Below are 24,259 nucleotides of genomic sequence, written 5' to 3' on the forward strand. Positions count from 1 at the left end.
ACGCTGGCCAAACCTAAATGCAAAAATCGGCTGGCTGTCATGATGCAATGGTATCGAGAAGAAAGCATGACACAAATCAATCACTGTGTACCACTCAGCATCATGTGGAATCTGATACAAAATTACTGACGGATTTGGCACAATGGGACAACACGCCACCACAATTTTGTTAACCTTTCTCAAATCTTGTACAAACCTGAACTTCCCATTCGGCTTCTTTAGCCCCATTATCGGTGAATTACACGGGCTACTCAGTAGTTCTCTCAAAACTCCTTGCTGAATCATTTTCTCAATAATAGGAGTTATTCCCTCAATTATTTCTGGTGTCATTTTGTACTGAGGAATATTAGGATAAGTAATTCCCTCTTTCACTGTAATTTTCACAGGATCTACATTATTCATCAATCCCACATCTTCTCCAGTAAAATCCCAAACTGTCGTTTTCACTGTGTCTGTCAGCTCTTGAGGCAAGTCCTCTGGATTAAACACAGCATATGTACCAACCATCTCACTCTCCCTATTATCTAGAGTCATCCGGTACAAAAGATCCTCATCTGGTGTTTCAAAAGCTATTCCATCCGGAGTACAGAAAATTGTACAATTCATCTTGCACAACAGGTCCCTACATAACAAATTCACTGGACTAGTGTCACAGACCACAAATCTGTGCATGTCTGAAAATTTCCCTATTCTTACCCTTACTGGTTCGGTAAGACGTGTCTTGCTTTGTGTATTAGCTACACCAACTACTTGGATTGCTTCATCCGAGAGAGGAAGATTTCTTATATCTGCTGACCTGACAGTTGATCTCGTTGCTCCTGTGTCTACTAAAAAAGTAACACCTTCTTCATTTATTTTCCCACCTACAAATGGTCCTGCCTGGTCTATTTCTAGAGTTGCACCAAGTATGCACTCTTCCTCCTCTCTTCGGCACCATCAATAATCACCTTCAGACTCACTCCCTTCATTCTTTAACAAATACTGTTGTACCGAGTTAGAACGCCTTTGTTTGTTTACCTGCTCATCATTGTAGAATCCCGAATCCTGATTGTACTTTTGGGACCCTCTATTCTGCGGCAAGGGCGGTCTTGGCTCTTGACTCTGCTGTTTAACAACCTTCTGCTGTTGCTGCTGTTGATTACACCCCTCAGTCTGTACCGGTTGATTTAATGATTTACTTTCATTATTCACTAATGGTGGATTTGTACACTCGGATCTCCAATGTCCCAGTTGACCACAGTTGTGGCAAGGGAACTTTTTCTTCGCCTCTTCTAAATTCCCCTTTCCTTTCCCCACATATCTGGGCCTATTCCCTGGATTATTTGCCTGTTCCACCAACTGTGCTTCTTGTCTCTCCGCAACTTTCACCTGTGCCCACATTGCCTTTTCTTTCAGCTTTCTTTGCTTTGCTTCAATTTCATCACTGAAGTACTTTGCATGTCTCAGGATCTCATCTATTTTCTTACTCTGCCAGTCCACTGTATGCTCACGAATTCTCTCACTAATCTCAGGTCTCAGGCCATATACAAATCTGTATACAAAATGACTCAAATCCTTGTCACCCAGGTGTTCATCCCTACTGAATTGTTTGAAAGCCAGTATCAGCCTTTCATAAAAAGCATGAACTGATTCTTTCGCTTCCTGATGTGTTCGGTCTATCTTAACCCAATCTGTCTCTTTTGGAGGTACTTTATTTTTCAGGAATACAATTACCTGATCGTATTTTTTCATTACCTCTGGATCTGGTGCTCCTGTTTTCTGATCTCTTGGATATTCCTCAGTAGGCCAACTTACTACTATTTTACACTCAGCCCATAAGTCTGCTGGAACAATTATATCAAACAGACTATTCAGATCAATCCACTGCACCTTCGACAATTTCACAAACCTGTCTACCTGCCTATACCACTCGACGGGCTTTTCTCTCAGTCGAGGGAAATCATTTGTAAATGATAAAATATCCTGTCTGGTCCATGGAACATGTACATATCCTCCAGGTATTTCTCTCATAGGATAAGCATCCACTGTTTTCTCTTTTTCTCTCACAGGAAATGCTGAATAAGTCCTGTCCACTGATTCTTCCCTTTTCTTGTACCACCTATCCTTCCATCTTTCTACATCACCCCATTTTCGCAATAAGGCAATCATCTCTTTAATCTGTCCTGTTCTGCCAGCACCATTTAGATTTTCAATATCCTTATCCGTGAAATCCACCCTGTAAGGTTTCTGCAAAACTTTCACCTTATCCATGTCAACTCCCTGTTCACTCGCTATTGTTCTTAACCTTTCATATGTATTCTTAGCCCTCCAGGTGATGCTTTTGCACATAAATAACAATTCTCCATCATGATGGTTTTTGAGTATGTCTGTAGAAATTGTCCCTACAATAAGCTCCTCCAATTCCATGCGTAACCTGGCTACATCAATTGCCTGTGAATCTTTACCCTTCTTTTGAAGAACTTTCAACCAATCATTCAAATCTTCAGCTGTTATTTCAGTAGACTTTTTCACTGCACCCATTTTCTCTGGCATCCTTTGTGGTTCCACAATCGGCATCCCTGAACTACTAGTATCACTAGTATCCAATCTTGAATTAGACTGCACCTCTAATCCTCCACTACATGTGTCACGTCTTGATTGTCTCAAATCATTATTTTCTGTCCTTATTCCTGACTCTCCTGAAGGACCAGCCAAACTTGTTAATTTATTCCCTACATATGGAACCAACAAACCATTCTCACCCGTCCTCTGCTTATCAAAAATAGGCATAACCGGACCTATGGTTACAGGCACCGTAACAGCTTCCAAATTCTTCACCAGCTCTCTAATCTTTTCAGTCAGTTCAGATGTAGTTCTGGCTAATTCTCTTGTATTCTCGTCACCACATCGATTCTCTCTCTCTTTTTCTCTGAAAGAGCTACCACTTTTTAAATCCGGTGTCACAACTTCTGTCTCAATGATACGCAAAGTATCTCTTATTGGAGTAGCAACTGGTGTGCTGTCTTCTGGTTCTGGTCTATATGGAGGTGGTCTTTTGTAAATCATGTCGTCCAAGACCTCATCCTCATAATCAGTAACTCCATACCTTTTTACTTCTGCTTCAGGTACCCCTCTTGTTTCCTTTCTTTCTTCCTTCTCTTCAATTGCCCTCATAGGAAATAATCCTTCTGTCATACTAGCATCTCGCCATCTCCTCATTCGATCATGATGAGTTTCACGATCATATTTCCTCCCAAACATATACCTATAGTTGCCTCCAGACCTCTGTTTTTCTCGCTCATGTACTTCATCTTCCCATTCCACCAATGCCTCAAACTGTGTCGGCCTTGGTCTTGGGTCAAGACACAACATCTTTTCCCGTAAATTTCTCAACACGGCCATATTAAATGAACCATGTTCCGGGAAAGCCAAAACACCATCCTCTCTAGTGTATCTGACCCAATTGTCTAACCATATACAGGTATGATACCCATATTTCGCAGCCATGAAGAATGCAGGCGTTTTCGTTGGAGGTAACAATTCACCTTCTCTTGTTTTAATGTCCTTATCTTTGTCAAACCATCTTTTTATTTTACCAAACAAGGATTTCTTCTTTTTCTCTTCTTGGAAATACATTTTAGCGTTTACCAAAACTTTCTAATCTCTTCCGTAACACAACGGTACGGTACAATCTTTCGTCCGATAACAGCGCGACTCACACCAACGCACCAATCCTGGAGCGTCTACGTCACCCTGTACCCCTTCCAATCCCTGCGCGGCTCACACCAACGCACCAATCCCTGCGCGAGCACTGTTCTGATCCACTACCCAATCAGAGAGCGGTCTCTATGACGTCAGCAGTCGCTGACTGCAGCTTCTGCTCTGTCTCCTGTCACTCGTCTACCCCTCCTTTACAAAACCTCCTCAGTAGACTTCGTTTTAAAATGTTACAAATCTATTAGTTACAACATATAAACATCTCCATTGTCTGTTTCGCTAACCACAGAATAGTAAAGAAAATCTTTTTCACAAGAATCCCGTCTTTCCCTGAAACAGCACTCACTTCTGCTCCACTACGTTATTAATACTCTCGTTGACACAGTAGCACATCCCTCTACTCTGCCCTTCTAACACTCATTCATTAACTGTTTCCTCTAGGACTGCTCCAAAGAGTCTTACAATCAATTAAATGCTCATACATTCACGCACTTTCATACAAGAAAATTTAGTACATACACACAGAATCCTGCTTTTTCCGAGAACAGCAAACAGTCTGCCCTACTACAGAATTATAACATACGTTAACCAAGCAGTGTTTACCTCTGCCCAGTCCTTCAAACAAGCTCAGAGAATACCTATTACTTCTCCAGCGGAAAGCTTTAACGGCAAACCTTACGGATCCCTGGGACTTAAGACCAGAGTTTCACAGATAACCTTTACTGCCATACGCACTCCTTTTATACCGAAATATGTCCCTATTAGTAACACCCGACGATGTCACTGATTCCAAATCCAGACAATGTGACGCGCAACTTCAATTGTCACACGTTTCTCCTGCTTACGTACAGGACCAACAATCCCGTCTTTGCCGAGAGCAGCATATACTTCCCTCTGCCCTACTACGGAACTGCCACCAGCTCCCAAGTTCCAGAAGCACTACATAAAACTCAATACGACGACTTCAACATATAGTATTAGTACATATACCAACATCAATCAATAAATCAATGAATCAAAAAGCCAATATACAAGCAACCTAATCAGATCAAGACAATAATCAAAACCATTACTCTGCTACCAGGAAATGGCTGCAGATCAGGGCATACAAATTCTCCCTACTTCCACGGATAGAGTAATTTCACAGACACACGCACACGCACTCATCACACACTTGGGCCCATTTCACTAACATACGCTCGATTACTCTATCAGCACTGAACCTGGAGAGAGAAAACTCCTATACACCCTGTATCTACAGTAAGGCCAATGCGATCAGATTGTTACTGTCCTGAGTCATGATTTAAACAACAATAATCACATTAGAGTACTCAATAATCGACAAGAAATAATCCCCAACACAGTAATTCATAAATGATATTTTATCTAAAATTAGTTCAAATGAAAGTCAATCATTAGTAAATCATTATTCTCATAGTTACCTAATCTAGCTAAATGTCATAAATGGGTGAGGACAGGTCTCTCAGTAAAGTCTCCCGAGTCGCCGTCCTCACAGCATCGATCCTCACCAACACAGGTTTGGGAAGAAGTGGCCTTAGACCCTCCCTAGTCTAACAATATTTATAATAGAATTTGCAAAATAAAGCAACATATAAAATTCTAAATGTTCATTGGATCACCAAGCGAAACGAGCAGGAAAGGATGTTGCATCGCAACATTTGTAAGAACCTCCGCTCAGAAAAATCACAAAAATAAAAAGACGGAAGAAGGAAACTCGAGTTTGCAAATGTTTCTTTTCGAAAACGTTCTTCCTTGATATCTCTAGCAGAGCCACCGCAGCATTGCCATTGTTCATTGTGGCCTTATCCTTGTCCAAGGCAATTGGACTCACGCCCAGAGCTGCTGTCCTCACGGAAAACTTTTAAACCAGGCGAAAGCTGTGATCAGGTGACTCTCGACCATGTTCAGCAAGGCCTTCCCATCAAAATTCAATCACTCGAGTACAGGCTGCAAACGGCAGCCATCTTGTTATAGGCCAAAACAGACCATCTTAATTAAAAGAGACACAAAACAACGTTACCACAGCATAATGATAAAACAGTGTTAATCCCCACTAATACCCTTATGTGTATGTAATTATCTAGCCTTTTCAAACGAATAAGCAAGGGCCCCCTGTACAATAGTTGTATAATTCCTAGGGCAGGGTACTATAAAGTAAGGTATAAATCCCTAGGCAAATATGCTTAAAATGTCCGTAGTCAGTTGATATACATATGCCCAATTAGTGCATTTAAATTCTTAGAGATATTGGAGTGCAACTTATATAAATTCGACTAACACTTACTAAATTTAAAAACATTCATTTAATGACATATTAAAAAACATTTCATAATACACAGTAAAATACAGTTGTGAAAATTTTAAAACATTACGCTTTTATCACTAGACATAATAATTACAGTTACATGAGTACATATTCTTTAGTGGCTGACGAGTAGATTAGAGTAGATTTTAGAAAAAGAATCTACTCGTCAGCCACTAAAGAATATGTACTCATGTAACTGTAATTATTATGTCTAGTGATAAAAGCGTAATGTTTTAAAATTTTCACAACTGTATTTTACTGTGTATTATGAAATGTTTTTTAATATGTCATTAAATGAATGTTTTTAAATTTAGTAAGTGTTAGTCGAATTTATAAAAGTTGCACTCCAATATCTCTAAGAATTTAAATGCACTAATTGGGCATATGTATATCAACTGACTACGGACATTTTAAGCATATTTGCCTAGGGATTATCTAGCCTTTTGCAACACAATAAAGCATTAGTACACGTTATTCAAAAGCGTTTCGTGCTTCAAAACAAACAGCACTTAGCAACATTCATTTAATTAAACCTGCACATTATTATTGAGCAACATATATACATTCCCACGTGTAGTTTTCCTCTAGTTAGTCATGTTGGTTAGTCAAAGTTTCGCACAAAACCAATAATTATCGATTATAGATTAATAATTTTAGTTACGACTTATAGACAAAACTGGAGCTTAAAACTCGATAAATTTTCAACAGAAAACCCTTCTCCAGCAGTTCCTGAGATACAGCCCGTTGTGCGGTAAGCACTGGCAGTTGTGTAGGAGTAACAGGAATGTGCACCACTGCCCGGCGCCAGCAAAGGGTGTTGGGAAGGACCCTGTTGTTACAGGGCATGCTCAAGCACAGTGTCTGGCAAACCACAGCCTACATTATTCAAAGGGTGCACTCAGATTTCATGGAGGTGGCGTTGTGTTCAAGGTTGTGTCCTTACAGTGGTGCCTTTGCGAGTGACCTGCGCTGTGGGGTGGTTGTTTGTGGTGCCTTTCCTTTGGAGTTGGGATGCTCGGTTCAAACCTGGGCCTGTCCAGTTTGGCGCCTGGGTGGCGCTGTTGGTGGCGTGTGCTGTGAGCAGTCTGTTTTGGGTGTGCAAGGGAATGGCTTTGTTGGGCGTGAGCAGTTCAATTTACAGTACTGGTGATACTACGAAGCACTCTGTCACAAGGATGCCAACCTTTTGTGGCATTCTCATTTATCAACGAGTTATGCGTAAATATTTACTCCATGCCTCCACGTAGAATCAGCCCTCCTGCGTGCAGCCAGTATGGAGGCATTCTAAAAGGATAAGTGAGCTAGTCGGGTTCGCAGGTGCATGTCTGGTGGATGCGCTATTGTCAATGTGAAGGTTTAAGTAAATGGAGTTGGCAAGTGATTTTGACCAAGCGCACAATGCTACACAAGGGGATTGCAGTAGTTGTGAACACTGCAAGGGCATTGTATTTGCCCCGGGGGGGCAGCAATCGAAGGCTAGGATCTTTCAAAATCTGGCGCCAGAACGCAAGGCTTGTGAGGGAAAACTGTGCTGTTGGGTGATTTGCGTAGGCGAATGTTAGGCATACGTTAATTATTGGCATTGAACAGAGACATTGATGGGATCCAGCAAGGGCCTTGTGCTAACATTGGTGAATTCTTGTTCTTCCATTTACATATTGAAGGCTTGGAATGTTGCTGCTGCTGAGAGGGGGGGACTGTTCGTCGGGTTTTGTCATGGGCTTGTGAGTATGGATAATCCTTCTCACTGTCGGTTATGAAACGTGGTTAGGATATGAGAAGGACTAACCGGGGCCACTTGACCGATTGGGGATTCCACGATGCCTGACAGATGGGAGCAATATGTGGGCAAACAGTTCCAGTGGGCGGCAATAACGCATGCTGATATCGGTTAGGTAGCCAGGACTAGTTCATAGGGTGGAATTCACGTTTGTTAACAAGGTGTTCCCATGGGAGCAAACATGTCTGGTGTGCGGTAATGTGATAGGCCAAGGGAGGACTTATTCCTTTTGGTGTTGGCCCACATGAGCATGCGCGCACTGGAGCATCATTGCAATAATGTTGTAGTGGTGGAGTTTGGGGACTGTGTTGTAACTTCTAACAAACACATTATAGATCTTGCACAGGCTCATCATTTCAGACCTGAAGCGAATTTTAATATTCTTTCAGGGAAGCAATAACTGTTGCTTATTTACCTATGCAACTATCAACCACTGACATTGGCAACAATCATAGCTGGCGATAGATCCAATGTTACAGTTTGTTTAAATAGATGGATACAAAGACTGAAGAGCCAGAACTGTGCACTCTATGCCAAGAAAAGATTTCAGCTTTAATCCAATGCCTAAGATAGAGCCTCATCATTCAGGCCAGAATCATTAGGCCACCGGGGGTGGCTCAACTAAGTACTTTAAGCGTACAGATGGCACATGTGCTAATGGTGCAGGATAAGTTTTCCTTTTCGGTCCAGCTCGTGACAACCAGAGGGGGATGACTTGTACTGAGATGAACATACTTGTTTTATTCCATACTTTGTTTTAGTTAGAAGATATGATTGGCCTATTTCTGACATGCCCTTGACCAGTATTCGTTGACTTGAAACTGGGTCATGGCCAGCTTGTTTAAACTGGGTGGGGCGAGTTGTGTAACAGACGATATACAGCATCCTCAGTTCCGATGGCTCGGCGAGCAAGGGATGCTTGACCTGCTCGCATGGGCAGGAGATTTTTCACGGGCTTAGCCTCGCATGCTATCCTGCATTTGATTTAACTGACTAGGGCGATGTAATGGAATTGCTGCAGGCATGCACCGAGAGAAGGGTTTTTCGATACTATGCTATGCCATAAAACTTAACCGTGTCAAGTAATCAAGTAATCAGGCCAAAGAGTGGCTGCGTGCTCTCGAGTGGTCAGTTTGTTGGCATACCTTTCTAGATGTTGGTTGCAAGCTCGCACGTATTTGTGGTTCTGCTCGCCAATGGCAACATCTTTAATAAACAGTGGACTTGTTCCCTAATGTAGATAACAAAGCAACATCATTGTGGCTAGGTGGGCCTAGCACGTAAGGCTTAAAGAATTCTCACTCTGGGCCAGGTTTTGTGATCTAGATAGGTGGTTGGACTGGTTCCAGACCTTTACATGAACCTCAAGTAACACCATGGTTGAGTGATATTAAGGAGTGCCGAAGTTAACAACTCCTTTTCCCACAGACAATAGGACTGCAGAGGATGGGATAAGTGAAGCTGAACCTATTGGTGGTGGGTCAATTATGTTAAAATTCACGAGGGTATGACAAGGCGTGTGAAACTGGTGCTTAGGAAACCCAGAGGGAGCATGGGTGATTAATAGGCAGTAGGTCCACAGCAATCCACCAGTCCGCCTTTAGCACGGGTAGTCACTGGGCTGCATCCATGACCTGCAGCTCTGAGGAAAGGTCCTTTGCACCTGGTGTCAGGGGCCCTGTCCACGAAAAGGGTCAAGCCATAGACGTAAGGGCAAGAGCACCTTTCATTGATCACCTGACTACAACACATTCACCCAAATTCCACGCAACAGGCTTGGGTTACAATTTCACCTGTCTGTTGAGCTGCAGCTGGCGGTTCTTTTGGGGGGCTCCATAACAGGGTGTATCACGTTGGCCTAAAATGCAAAAGTCCCTATGGGCATAGTAGAGGCACATGGGTCCTCCATTTTCACTCTTTCAGGTTCCCGTAAAGGTGCCATATGGCTTCAAGCTTTAAATCTGGAGGCTTCTCAGGCAAATGCCACAAGTTTCTGCTTCAAATTCCTAAAATTTGAGATCAGGAAGGCCAATTTTCGGCAGTATGTGTTCCATAAAATCGGCTAAAACAATAAATCTGGTTCTTCGAAGGCCTGTATTAGGCCCCCCCACCCACCTCAAGATCACTCAGACTTCGAATAATGGAACAAAATGTACTTTCAACAGGCCTGGGCAAACAAATGTAAAGCATTTATTCGCAGCTTCAGCCAGCTGTCATCATTGTGAGTTTCAGAGGCTGAGGGGTTGTACCCCCCCCCCCCCATGCAATATGTTCTCAGTTCAGGAGCAGGGGAAGCAGATTTTGGGCCAGGTTAGCATACCTCCAAGGTTTATCGGTGGGTTTAAGGTATGTGTATCTCTGGTCTCAAGGCTGTGTATATCCTACAAGTAAGGACTCTCATAATATCATTACATCGTCAGGGATTAGGTCCAGCATGAATTTTACAGATTTTTCCTATGCTTTATAATACATTTTAGAAAGTTAATAACGAGATAACACACCAGTTCAGATTCTAGCAGTTGGAGACGTAGCATGGCAGGGCGACATTGTCTAAGTCCCCATCGTTTTAATAGAGGTAGTAGCCAAACCTTCCTGTGTGAGTGATAAAATTTACAAAACAAAATTGTATGTAAATTAGACTGCATTGATTCATCATCACAAGGACAAATAGTGAGAGTTACATCCCACGTATTTCTCTCAGGGAAGGTTACTTGTCTATAGAAAAAATTCAATCTGAATCTTGTCAGTAACATTCTATCATAGGTACTAATCTGTAATGTTAAATATGGCTGGATAGAGTAAGTGGTCTGAATCATGTTAGCATGGAGAACCGAGGATTTTGTAGACTCAGATGTCAGCCTCAAGGACTCTAGATGAGTCAGGGCCAGTTTTTTCAGCTCTCTCTTCGGTATTTCAATAATATTTTTTGGTATTAGGTAATATTTCTCCAGGCCAAGATCCTTGAAGACGTTTCTTACATACCGAAGCCATTTTATTTTTGGAGAGTGATCAAGAGTCATTGAGTCTGTCATAATTTCCTGGGTTAAGGCATTTTTATCGGAGGTCCAGATACGCCGCCAGAGCAATAATGGTTGGATCCGTAATAGATCCTCTAAGTAAGGGATTCCAAGTTCCAGGTGAGCAGCATAAATTGAGGTACTACTTGGTGTAGCTAGGAGGAATCTGAGGAAAGTATTTTCAGCCACCTGAAGGGCACCAACATTTACAAATCCCCAGATTCCCGCCCGATACAAAGCAATCGCCTGGCACTTGGCTATGTAAATTTTTAGTAACTCCACTGGGGGCCTTTTCCCTAATCTCTGTGAAAAACTCATCAAGGACATTATGGCTCTTTTGAACAGATGGTATCTAGCCTCAACTGCTGGCCTCCAGTTAAGTCTTTCGTCAATCATAACACCCAGGTAGCAGTACTGGGCAGTTACCTCAAGTTTTTGGTTTTTAAGGCAGATATTCTTTGATCGTTTTTTTCCTCTGCCTGCTACCATGACAAACGTTTTTTTAACATTGACTTGTAAGTCCTGCCCAGCCATAAAGTCAACATATCTATTCAGGGACTTCTGTAGTTCACATGAGGTGCATGCCAGGATGACAGCGTCATCAGCGTAGAGCAGGGCGGGAATCAAGCGCCGTTTTACCCGAGGAAGGTCCAGAGCCCCCCCTCAACATTTCTACCTCCAAGCCATTTGTGTACAGAGAGAAGAGGAAGGGGGCCAGGACACACCCCTGCCTGACTCCACGCTTTACTCCAAAAGGCGCCGTCAACTCCCCCTTCGTACCAAACCACACCCTTGCTGATGCTTTTGAGTATAGCTCTCTCAGGAAGTCTATAAGAGGGGGATCCACTCCCATGTGTGTCAGGATTGTTCAGAGTTTTACGTGTGAGACACAATCGAAGGCGGCGGATAGGTCTACATAGACCATATACACCGTGTCCTTCTTTGCTTGAAAATATTTTCCCAGTATCAGGCTAAGATTAAGGGCCTGCTCCACTGTTCCAAACCCCTCCCGAAATCCAAATTGGATATCTGAGATAATATGTCCCTCCTCAGCCCACTGCCGGAGACGTTCAAGCACGACTCTACCAACGACCTTACCCAAAGAATCCAATAGAGAGATAGGACGATAACATTTAACGTCCTGACGATCTGTAAGTAAATCGTCCCATAATTTCTGTTTTAATTCATTAATTCTTTGCTTGCGTACACTTCCGTATTGCTGTCTCAAACGTTGGATCTGGGCAGGGTCTCTGTCTGTTTTCTTCAGAGCCTTCTTTAACTTAGTTAAGGCCGTAGTACATTTGTGATTAAACCACCCTTTGGTAGTTGGATTTAAGGTCTTTGGAGTTATTGTAAGAAGTCCCTTAATTTTCTCTAATATTTGTGAGAAATTATTTAGGACTTCTTCATCAGATTCTAATAAATCGAGGCACTTAATTATGTTTGTATATGCCTCCTTCACCAGTTTTCCGGTAATTTCTTCTGGATTTATCACCCCCCATTTCAGAGTATATCCATTTTGCCTTCCTAGCTCCAGGTTATTCTGTGCAAGAGTTTTCGCTATAGCAACAGTTAAAGGTTGAGACTTGATTGGATAGAACTCAATCCTGAGAGCGGAATGATCGCTTAAAACGTTTAACAGGACCTCAAAGGACCTAACTCGGGGGGGCAGTCCTGATGACAAGAAGATGTAATCTACTGTCGTTTTATGACCCTACCCACATATGTCGGTTGCAGGAAGTTTGAACCTGGACTTGGCTCATTAGCTATTACAAGTTCCAAGTCTAATAGTACATTATTCATGGCAGTCCCCACCTTGCTATGGACAAAGTGCATAAGGGGGGCATCATGTTCATCCACTATCCCACATCGATTTTTTCCGACGTGTGGGCATGGATGTAGGTTCAGATCTCCTCCCCATATAAGATGAACTGCCCCTTTTCCTGCCATAAGATTATGGGTTAGTTTCTCTTTGATGTTAGAAAGAAGGGTCAAAAATTGGTCCTCCTCTAAGTTATTATAGAGGTTAAGCAGAAGGACGGACTCTTTTTTATTGAAGGCTAGGATGAATAGTTGAAAATTTGGTTCGGAAGCAACTACGGTTACTTTTAGGTGGTTAACTGTATTAGCGATGTATGTAATCAGCCCCCCCTTGGGTCTGCCTATACTATTGCCCAGGGCTGGAGTAAAGTATGTTTTAAAGCCCGGGAGATGGGGCTCCGTCATGGACCATGTCTCCTGTAGGCATATAATTTTACCCTGCTCCAAAAAATTTACAGCCGACCCGTCCTCAATTTTGGAGCGAAGACCCGCTACGTTCCAAAAGAGGATAGGTAAAGGCTGCGATTCTATGTTGGTCACGACTTCGTTTGCTAATCGAATCATTTTTCCCCTCGAACGTTGGATTAGGTATTTTAGAATTAGTAGATTCAGTCGAAGTTAATGGTCAGTCGACCAATTCAAGAACACTGAACCTATTTGCCGTTGGAATACTGGCCCAGGCGTCCCTTTGGGGCGGCTCTCTATTTGGCATCCTCTGACTGTGGGAACCCCACTCGTCTCGTCCTCCACCCCCGTATCGTGGTCTCGGTATATACCAGGACCCACCATACTCACAGAGACGAGGACCCGCTAATTGCCATGGGTTGGCATATTTACCATAACGTATGGCGGCTGTTTCCCAGGGATGATCGTAGTTATTATTGGGAGACTCTCTAGAACGCCTAAAAGGATAAAAGAAAGAAAGTCGCCTAGTTCATATTTCTCCCTTAACATTCGGAAACTCCCATGAGCAAATATGATCTACTGCCCTGGGGTCTTCGACTGAGATCAGAATGCAGTCTCCCGATATCGTTTTCCTGCTGTTTCCCACCCAGGGGGTTCTACGTACCATCAGGATCCTACATGACCCAGTTGCTGGAATGGGACGATTAATGTTTAACCATTATTGGACCTTATTTTTCAGTGACCATGTGGGTTCTGTGTTATGATCCTCTAGCTCAGGCACACCTGTCATGACTACTACGTATGGACTAGCTTCCGGTGGCAAATCGACAGCCAATCTAATTTCGGGAATTTGCCCAGTATCGTCTCTGTTAGTTTCGGACGCCACGAAATTAGTGGCAGGTTTTTTTGAAGACAAAATGTTAGTTTTAGGCAAGAGTTTTTTTGGTGCAGATATTTTAGAGACTGGAGTTTTTGCTGTTGAGGCATTACCCTGGGGAGGGGTTATAGTGATGTTAATGAGGGGTTCCACTGCTCTATTGATGTTTCTTGCTTCAGGAGGTGGTATTTTAGATGAAATTTCTAGAGGTAAGGTTTCGAGTGTTTTATTTTGTCTGTATGGAGTATTTTTAGGGGGCGGCTTGATTCCCTCCCTTTTTTTGTCCCCCTGCGGTTGCTTGGATTTTGTAATATTGACAAGATTCGATAGCTGGTACTCAATCTGTGTCAATCTTACTTCAAGTGGAGCAAGGAAAGATTTTAAGAGATCTGCGATGTGATTTATCAATTGTGAGTTTTCGTAGTCCTTTATTATCTTACTGGATGGTGAGTAGGTAGAGGCTTCCACACTAATAGGATCTTGATTTTCTTGTGTGGACTGATTGATGACCGCAGAGTCGACTGACTGGTCTATACTAAGTGAAATTATCTCTTTCCCAAGATGGTGGTCACTAATCTCACGGGGGATAAGATTTTTTTAGTTTTTCTTACGTTTCTTTAACTCACCCTCCCTCCTCCCCCTTGTTTGCCTTATTTCATCTGGTGTTAGTTCGGGAATCATTTCTGGTGTCCTTTCTAGGTCTAGACTTAGCTGGAAATCAGAAAGTTCGGAGGCTGACAAGTCCACATTGTTTGGTAGGCTGCGCCTGCCCTCACAAAGCGGCCGACGCCCAGTATTGTTGGGCATTTCCGGGGTTTTTGCGTTTCTTAAATTTCCTATAGATCTCTTGGCCAGTTCTAAGTCCAATGACACCCTACCTTCAATTAAACTAATACTTTGGTCAATAAATGTGTTTGCCTTAACAATAAAATCATCCATAGGACCTAGAAGCTTTCCCCCCACCCCCTTACTTTGGTTTTCTTTCCTCTCGTTACAACCATAGTTTCTAGAGGCCAATATGGGTAGATAGGGACTTATATACACAAGTTATCAACACAGCTGAGGCTTTGGGAACGTGCAAACACGAAGGTAATAAGTTCACGCAAAGTATAGTAATAAATAAACAGACCTCAAAGTATATACAAAATTAGGGACGTGGCCCTGTCCGGTCTCTTCCGTCCTCGAACGGCCTCAAATGGCCCGCCCTTTGCCCGGGCTTCGCCCCGGGCGCACCCGCGCAGCGGGGTTGTGACTGCTTTAAATAAGAGAATACGTAGGCGAGGGGGGTGTGGCGTCCAGGGAGAGCAGCCCAGGTGTAGCCAGTTGGGCTCGCAGGGACTCCTGGACAATGAAGTCCCCTGCTGTTCGCAGCCCTGGCTAAATGCGCTCACCCCGGCAGAGGCAACCCCGTGTAGCGGCCCTTACGATGATCTACGGACGCTGCGGGACCCGCGCAGCGGGTCCGGCGAGTTGCTGTTGCAGGAACGACAAAGAGAGTCACAAGATAGTCCGGCGTCAGACCAGGAGGCGGTATGAATCCCAAGAATAGTAAGTTGATGGTCCGCTTTTACTCCAGTCTATGCAGGGGGGCGTGGCGTCCAGGGAGAGCAGCCCAGGTGTAGCCAGTTGGGCTCGCAGGGACTCCTGGACAATGAAGTCCCCTGCTGCTCGCAGCCCTGGCCAAATGCGCTCACCCCGGCAGAGGCAACCCCGTGTAGCGGCCCTTACGATGATCTACGGACGCTGCGGGACCCGCGCAGCGGGTCCTGCGAGTTGCTGTTGCAGGAACGACAAAGAGAGTCACAAGATAGTCCGGTGTCAGACCAGGAGGCGGTATGAATCCCCATGGTTTAATAATACGCAATAATCTCTGCTTATGCGGGGCAAATAATGTTCCAACATGACTCTCAAGGTGACTAGAAGGTAAGCCAAACTCGGCTTTGATTCTGTGGAGGGCATGCAATTCCGGGGTTAACGAAGTGAACTAGGTCTTTTGCTGGATTAAGCACCAAGGGTCACAGATGGTTAGCAGGTAGTGTGTATCTGTGATCGGACTCCAGTTAAGAAGCCTGGTGGGCTGTGTAAGTTGTCATTTCAAAAACTATGCGGTGACTGCAATAGGGCGCACAATACAAACATTCCCTCAAACCAGATCCGACAACATTAATGTGTTAGTCATGGTTTAGCAATCAAAAAGGTCTGTGCAAAGGTCAGGTCATATTCAGCAAAGTTTATGCACTCTGGAACGAAAGGCATGTGACAGGTTGCTTCTGTAAAGCAATAAAATTCCCTGCCCGAATAGCTTCCTCAACCAGCCTAGCCACTATGGCTGTCATCTATCAAGTGTGCTGCAGTCCCAAAAGTTGGGCAAACAAGGTGTTAAAGCACAAAATGGGATGAGTATGGCATGTCCATTACTCAAGAAAAGACAGGTGTCCGTTACTAGCACACAGCGTGCATTCAAATTTGGAGGGAGCAGAAACATTTTAACTGCTGGTGCAGCACACATCAGTCTGGACCCCCATTTTCGGAATAACCAAGTATGGGGGTGAACAAGGGCTTAGTCAACTCGTTTAGGTAGTTGTATGGTCGGCGTGGTACTCCTATCAGGAGTAGGCCAGCTGGCAGAGATAAGGATATGGTGTTGGCCACAAACAATTGCTGGTTAACAAATACACTGTTGGCCTGAGAGGTGCACCCCAATTCGTTTCCCAGCTTATTCTGAAATCAGTTACTGGGTGGTGATGGGTATTGCACTACCCGGCAACACCTAACTAGTAGGCCTGTAGTGCCACAGTGCACCATAGGGATTTCACCCTGAACTGCGGTTAAATCAGAAAGCAGTTGTTTCAATTCTGAGCAGGCCATCGATCAGGCCTACGGATGGGAAAGAAAGTTGTGGTAAAAACAGAACAGTAGTCCCCAATTTGAGTGGAGGCCAGCAAACTTGCCTACGATGCTATGTTATGGTATTTTATTTTGTAGCGCACACAGAAACTCCAGAGAGTGTCCCGGCGCGAAGCAAGAGGGGTAAAAAAGCTAGCACTAAACAAAGGGATACGTTTTCAGGATTTTTTTTAAAGACCAAGGGGTCTTGGATGTTCCATAAAGCAAACGGAAGGGCATTCCATGCCAAGGCAGCTTTTAGGGCGAGAGAGAAGCCACCCAACCTATGGCATTTGAAACGGGAATCCTGGGCTAGAAGTTGAGACGTAGAGCGCAGTTGTCTCACTGGGGCATAAAAGGAGAACTGCTTCTGCAGATTGGGCCCGACCATGGAGCACGCGGTGGGCGTTAACTAAGGATTTGAACTTGACCCGTTCTGCCACGGGAGGCCAGTGGAGTGAGCGCAGATCTCGTCTGACACTGCATGTAATAGGAAGGTCAAGAAGAAGCCTGGCTGCTGTGTTCTGGACCACCTGAAGCTTATTCAGCAGATTGCCAATGCTCTGTATGCGGGCATCCCTGGCTTAGTCCAGCCGAGATAAAATAAGAGCACGGATGACTTTCTTTTGCAGTCCTAGGAAGAAGGGGGAGAAATTTCCTTAAGGTTTTAAGAAGACCGAAACAATTGCCAGCAAGCTTCTTGACCTAAGTGAAGAAAGAGAGGTTCTCTTCAAACCAAACCCCTAGGTTCTTGGGGGGTTTCCCTTTCAATGTCGGCAAAGAGAACTTGGGTGGCCAAAGCGTTTTTCTGAAATTGGAGGGGAATTTACCGTAGAGGAGAATCTCTGACTTCTCTTCATTGCACTGGAGTTGAGCAGCGGCCAGCCACTTAAAAATAGAGGACAAACAGAGTTTAGCAGAGGAGACGGAGTCACATTTTTCGAAAGGTAAAAAGAAGATGGGTGTCACCAGCGTAGGCAATAACCTTAGCTCCCAAGTCTTTGGCCAGATAGACCAAAGGTGTAATATCGATGTTAAAGAGAAGGGGGCTAAGGGAAGACCCCTGGGGGACACCTGTGGCCACTATCTGGGGGAATGAAGAGGAGGGCGGAAGCCAGACCTGTTGCACCCGTCCCTCAAGGAAGGACCTGAGCCAGCCCCAAGCAGTGCCAGAAACACCAATCTCGGCAAGTCGAGTGAGGAGCACTATGGGGAAAATAATCCATGCACGAGCCCACCAAGCAGGAGGGCTTGATCCAACTTTAATTCAAAATGGGGGCGCTAGGTGGCACGCACACGGAATGGCCGCACTGCTGTGAGGCTCCCACAGCTCGGTGCCTTAATCCTCCAATAATCCTGCTCAAATCAAGAGGCGGCAGGGTCAGCCTGTCTCAAAGCCTGCAAGAGTCAATTGGGCACCCTCGTTGCGATTCTGGAGAAAAACGCTCTGAGGGATCCGAAGCTGGTCGGCTGGGAAGGTTGGCCGGGACGCCGCAGGTGAGCACTGCGGGGTTTGCGGGCGGCTGGCAGGCGTACCTGAGGCCGCGGCTGCACACAAGGCGTTGGGCCTCGAGAGGCGGCCCGAACGTCGGACGAAACGGAAGTGAAGGATCGTACCTGAGGAAGAGGGGATCACCATTGTCCCGTGCCCTGGCTGTGGCCCTGTGCCGGACCTTCCGAGAGGTGGCAGCGTCGCCGATAGCCCCGGGCATTGCTGCGGTGAGAGACGGCTAGTGGCGGACCCGCCAGGCAATCGCGGCGGTGCAGCGGCAGTGGTGCGGGGGCCGGAGGACGTGTGGGGCGGACGAGTGGAGGTATCGACCCCCCCCCCCCACCCCACCCTCCGGCTGCATTCTCGGGTACCGGCACGGGGCAGTGCGAATAGCCAGGAGCGGCCCATAACCAAAAGGCATCTGATGAAGCGGTGTTGGTGGAGCTGGCGATCTGCGTGCCTGCGGTGACTCCCGGCCAGGGCGGGCTTCACATAAGCGAGACTGGAGGTGTGCTCGTGGCTGGGGGCCTCTTTTAGGGAGACGATCTGTTGGCAGCTGAGGGGTAAGTCAGTGATTCGGACTTTCACATCCTCTGGGGCAGCACAATTGGGAGCGCGACCTGGTCTTTCTCATCGGGCGGCGACTGCATTGTGGTGGCAGTTGCACTGCATATGTGCCTGAACAATCGAGTGGAATGGAGAACTGAGGGGGTACCCAGCGGTTGATCGGCAGAGCGGATACCCGGGAGAACTTGTGGTCTGCGTTCATATTGGGGACGGAAGTAGAAGAGCGTGGCAGGGGCAGGTGAGCTTCATATGCGGCAGGGAGAAGCGGCGGGCCAGGAGATAGGAGTGAGGCCTGGAGAACAGTGAGACGGGGATTGGTCGACACTCGGCCTGTAACACTGCTCCAAAGACAGAATGGGCAAGACGGATGCCAGGCAGCCGAAGCTGCACTTTGAGACAGTGCGACGTGGGACTCAGGCCCAGCAAACAGGTCCGAGTCAAGAGGGACGGAATGGGGCCCAGGGGGGAGATGTGGCGCCAGAGACCGACTCCCAGAGCATTCTGCAGGAGATCCGGCAGGGCTTCGCCACTGTGGTGGAGAAGGTAGACCACATGTCGACCAGAATGGATGCTATCGTCACAAGCTCGAGGGGCATGAGGAGCGGATAACGGAAGCGGAACGGCGTAAATCAGACATGGAGGATGCGACATCCAGCCACGGCACACGGCTTGCCCGGATGGATAATCTGCTGCGGGTCATTGCCGCAAAGAATGAGGACTTGGAAGTGCGCAGTCGGCGCAACAATAAACGCATGCTGGGGATTCCGGAATCCACCAATGTCGGGAGGATGGAGGACTATATAGAGAAGATGCTATTATCCTCTGTAGGTATGGAAGCATTCTCCAGCCAGTTTATTGTAGAACGCGCCCATAGAGCTCTAGGGCCGCGGCCTCCGCCGGGGGGCAGTCCACGTCCGATCATTGCGAGACTATTAAACTACAGAGACCGCGATGTGGCTTTGCGCGCCGCTAGAGGGAAACAGTCTTTGACGTATGATGGAAATACCTTTTCAATTTATCCTGACTTTACGCCTATGGTTCAAGAGGAGAGGCGTACATTTCTGGAGGTCAAGGCTAAATTACGGAAGGCGCAAATTGACTATGCGTTGTTATACCCGGCACGACTCAGAGTGACATATCAGGGCAAACAGCATTTCTTCACTGCGCCGAACCAAGTGGAAGAATTCCTTAAGCAACTGAAAAGAGCGAATCGTGGTGGTGGAGGTGGAGGAAGGACTGCTGCGCGGCGGATGGTGACGGAGGGAGAGGCGGAGGATCCCACGGGAGACGCTGCGAGTGGATCCGGAGGGGACATTCTCGAGAACTGATGTATAGTACTTTTGCTGCGGCAGGAGATGAGACTGAGCTTAATACTATGGCTGCCTGCTGACCTAATTGAGCGAATGATTTTGATCACCGGGCACCCTCTGGCCCCTGGAAGTTCCCTTTGGGGGGGGATTTTTCTTTCTTCTTCTTGGGGCGAGAGGGGACTGTGCGACCACCTAGTGGAAGCCCCCAGCGGGTATCACCCCGGGGCGGTTCGCTGCACATCCTAGATGGGTGTTGTAGCATATGCAACTGACATGTTGGGGCTGGGGAGGGTAGGGAGGGACCATATAGCTGGCAAGTTGGGGCTGCTTCAGTGGGAGGAGGTGGGGACTAGTGGGAAGTTTACTGGTTTCAATATGTTTATCTACCCGAAGGGTGTTCATGGAAATGGGCTGGGGGTGAGTGGGACCAAGTTTGAATTTGAGCATCTCAGATGGTCTATTGGCATATGTGATACGGTAGGAGGTCGGATACACTACAGTGCTGGAATAGTGAGTCGGGGAATGGTTGGGAGTATGGCTAAATGTGAGGCTGGCAGTTTGAATATCGTCACTTGGAATGTTCAGGGGCTGGGGGATGCGCGGAAAAGGCGACAATTGCTAGCCTATCTAGACGGGCAGCACGCACACATTGTCATGCTACAGGAGACACATTTTACTCCCCAGAAATCTGGAGGGTTTGCGACCAAATGGGCTGAATACAGGATTTTCTCCTTCTACTCTTCTTATGCACGCGGGACGGCTATCCTTATAAAGAGGCAAGTGCCCTTCCATCTGGTGGGTTCAGTGGGGGATGTACAGGGACGTTATTGCTTAGCGTGGGGGCGGCTGGGTTCAGTGTCAGTTACTTTGGCCTGCTGTTATGGGCCTAATGTTGATGATCCGGTGTTCTTTACTGAGCTGTGGGCCAAGATATTTGAGGTGGGCTCCCAACACATTATTTGGGGTGGGGACTTTAACGTCACGTACAATCCAAGTTGTGATAGATCGCATCCGGCCCCGCATCATTACACCAAGGCAGCTGGGCAGTTCTCAGGGACACTATAGATGCATATCAATTACTGGATGCTTGGAGGCACATACACCCGAGCTCGCAAGAGGGCACACACTACACGGCACAGGGAGCCTCCTGGGCGAGGCTTGACTATTGGTTAGTGTCTCGGGGGCTGGGCCCTGCGATCTCAAAGGTACACCATATGGCCAGAACATACTCTGATCATGCCCCAGTCCGGCTCACGTTGTCCACGACAGACCTTGGGGTGTCGAGACGTCACTGGCGGTTCCAAGCTACCATGCTGCTTGATGCGGTCTTCCAGGAGGAGCTGCAGGAGGAGGTACGGGAGTTCTTTGTCCGCAATAAAGGCTCAGTGGACAGCGTCAAAATTATTTGGGAGGCATTTAAAGTAACAATGAGGGGGTTCTGCATGGCAAGGGGTTCGGGGTTCTTAAGGATATAACTAACACACTACATAGATTGGAGAGGGAGCTGAAACTGATGGAGGACGAGATGGCTCAGACTCCATCTGCCAAGGTCCAGGCGCGATTCAGAGCCACGCTCACGGAGTATATGACTACGGCTGAGAGGGAGACACGCTTTAGGGGGAAATACTGGAGAGCCCGCTGCTATGGAGAGGGTGACCGGCCGGGGAAGATGTTGGCTTACTCGGTTAGAAAACCTCGCTATTTCAATTATATCTTGGAGATTGCAGAACTTGAGGGGGCGGTTTACCGGGACACGGCTAATATTCTTAGTGCAGTCACAAGACATTATGGGCAATTGTATACCACCACCAGAAAGGATGATTTAGATCTGGAGGGCTTTTTGGGGGACGTAGCGCTGGGATGGCTTAGTGATGCGCGACAAGAGTTTTTATGTGCCCCATTTGAGCTGGATGAGGTTCGGGAGGCTATTATGAGTATGCAATCTGGGAAAGCCACTGGAACGGATGGTATCCACATAGAATTTTATAAGACATTTATAGACATTATGGCCCCCGTGCTGCGAGAAGTCTACGAGGAATCGCTGGAAGTAGGCTCCCTTCCTGCGTCCATGAGGGAAGCACTCATAGTGTCACTGCTGAAGCCGGGGAAATAGCCCCGGCAGTGTGATTCCTATAGCCCGCTCTCACTCCTAAATTGTGATGCCAAGATACTGGCCAAGCTGATTGCCACTCGCCTGAGTCTGCTACTTGAAAATGTGATACTCCCGGACCAGTCCGGCTTTGTACCGGGAAGGGCAACATCTCACAACTTACGGACACTGTTTGCGATTCTTAACAATGTGTCGCATGACTTACCTCTCACAGCTGTATTCTTAGACGCCACGAAGGCGTTCGATTCGGTAGAGTGGGATTATATCTTTGGAGTAATGCTGCGAATGGGCTCCCCCCCCCCCTTTTTTTCTCATGGATCAGACTCCTGTATAACCTCCCAGTAGCCAGGATACTCATAAATGGTCCCACGTCACCATCATTGTCTATTATGAGGGGTACCCGGCAGGGGTGCCCACTCTCTCCTCTGCTCTTTGCCATTGCAGTGGAACCGTTGGCTGCGAAACTGAGACAGCACCATAATCATAGGGCATTACGTTGTAACTTGCGGCAGATACTTATATCCCTATACACGGATGAAATTACCTTATATATCCGGAACCCTCAAGATAACTTGAATCCGATACTGCGAGAGTTTATATTGTTTGGGAAATTGTCAGGGATCCATATTAATTGGAACAAATCTAGTATATTTCCGTTAACGCAGGCAACGCATAAATTTGCATTGGACTACCCTCTAGAGTGGTGTGATGAAGAACTGCGCTATTTGGGGATACGAGTGATGAGAGACAGACGAACTCATGAGATTGAACTATGGTACTGCAATAATGCGAGTAGCAGACTGTGTGACCCGTTGGATCGCACCCCCCTTGTCCATGGCGGGACGGGTCTCCTTAATTAAAATGGTGATACTGCCTCAATTACTCTACTTCTTTCTAAATATTCTGTTTTATCCGGGCAAACATTTCTTTACGACACCCAGGTCGGAACTGACACGATTGATCTGGGGCGGTCGGCAGCCGCGGCTGCAGTGGGATGTACTTACTAGGCCATACTCGCAGGGAGGGTTTGGGGTACCCAACTTTGAATTATATATGCGCAAGCCCACTATGCTTGGTACTGGATGGTGCATCCCAGGTATATGCCACAGGTGGCGGCGGAGCACTGGCTCGCACACCCGATACTGATTGATGGAGTGCTATTTGAACCGGTTGCACCTAGGGATAAGGAGCCAACTACGGTCACCTGTACGATCAACGCTTGGCACCGAATTGGGCGCATGTTGCAGACCTCCATGCAATATGCGGCTTCACTGCCGCTCACGTATCACCCGAAGTTACCTTTGCTACAGGAAACACTGTTTCACAAGTTCAGGGACCGTATGAATATTCAGAGGTGGGGGGACATGTTTCATGAAGGGAAGTTCCGCTCCGCAGAGCAGATGTTACAAGGGGAGCAACATACCCCAATTGATCTTTTTTTATATGTTAGACTGAGGCAAGGGATTCGCGCTATTACTCCGGATTTCCCTAATGAACCCCCGGCGTTTGCCCCACTGCATGTCATGCTGAAAAGCAGGACAGCCACACGGCTAGTCTCATTGATATACAGAACAGTGCACACCCAAAGGGGAATGGCTGAACCACCCTCTCGAGCGCGATGGGATGCAGAGTTCAAAATGACCCTTTCGGATGAGCAGTGGGAGTATTGCTGTCTGCAGACAGAGAGTGACAGCCAGCAGTAGACTTCGCATGATACACTATAAGTACCTGCATAGATTATATTATACACCGGTTAAGATGCATAGATATCGGTTGAGTGAGACAGATTGCTGTGTCAGATGTAGGACCCCCGGAGCGGATTTTCTGCATCTGGCGTGGGCGTGCCCTGAGGTGAATGATTATTGGCGACAGGTCTTTGAGGCGCTGACTAATATGGTGCATACGCATATTGAACCCACACCACTGGTGGCGCTGCTTGGGTATGTCAAGCCAATGCAGGCAGCACATAGGA

This window comes from Triturus cristatus, chromosome 7 (genome assembly GCF_964204655.1).
Source record: "Triturus cristatus chromosome 7, aTriCri1.1, whole genome shotgun sequence".
In the NCBI taxonomy this organism is placed as follows: Eukaryota; Metazoa; Chordata; class Amphibia; order Caudata; family Salamandridae; genus Triturus; species Triturus cristatus.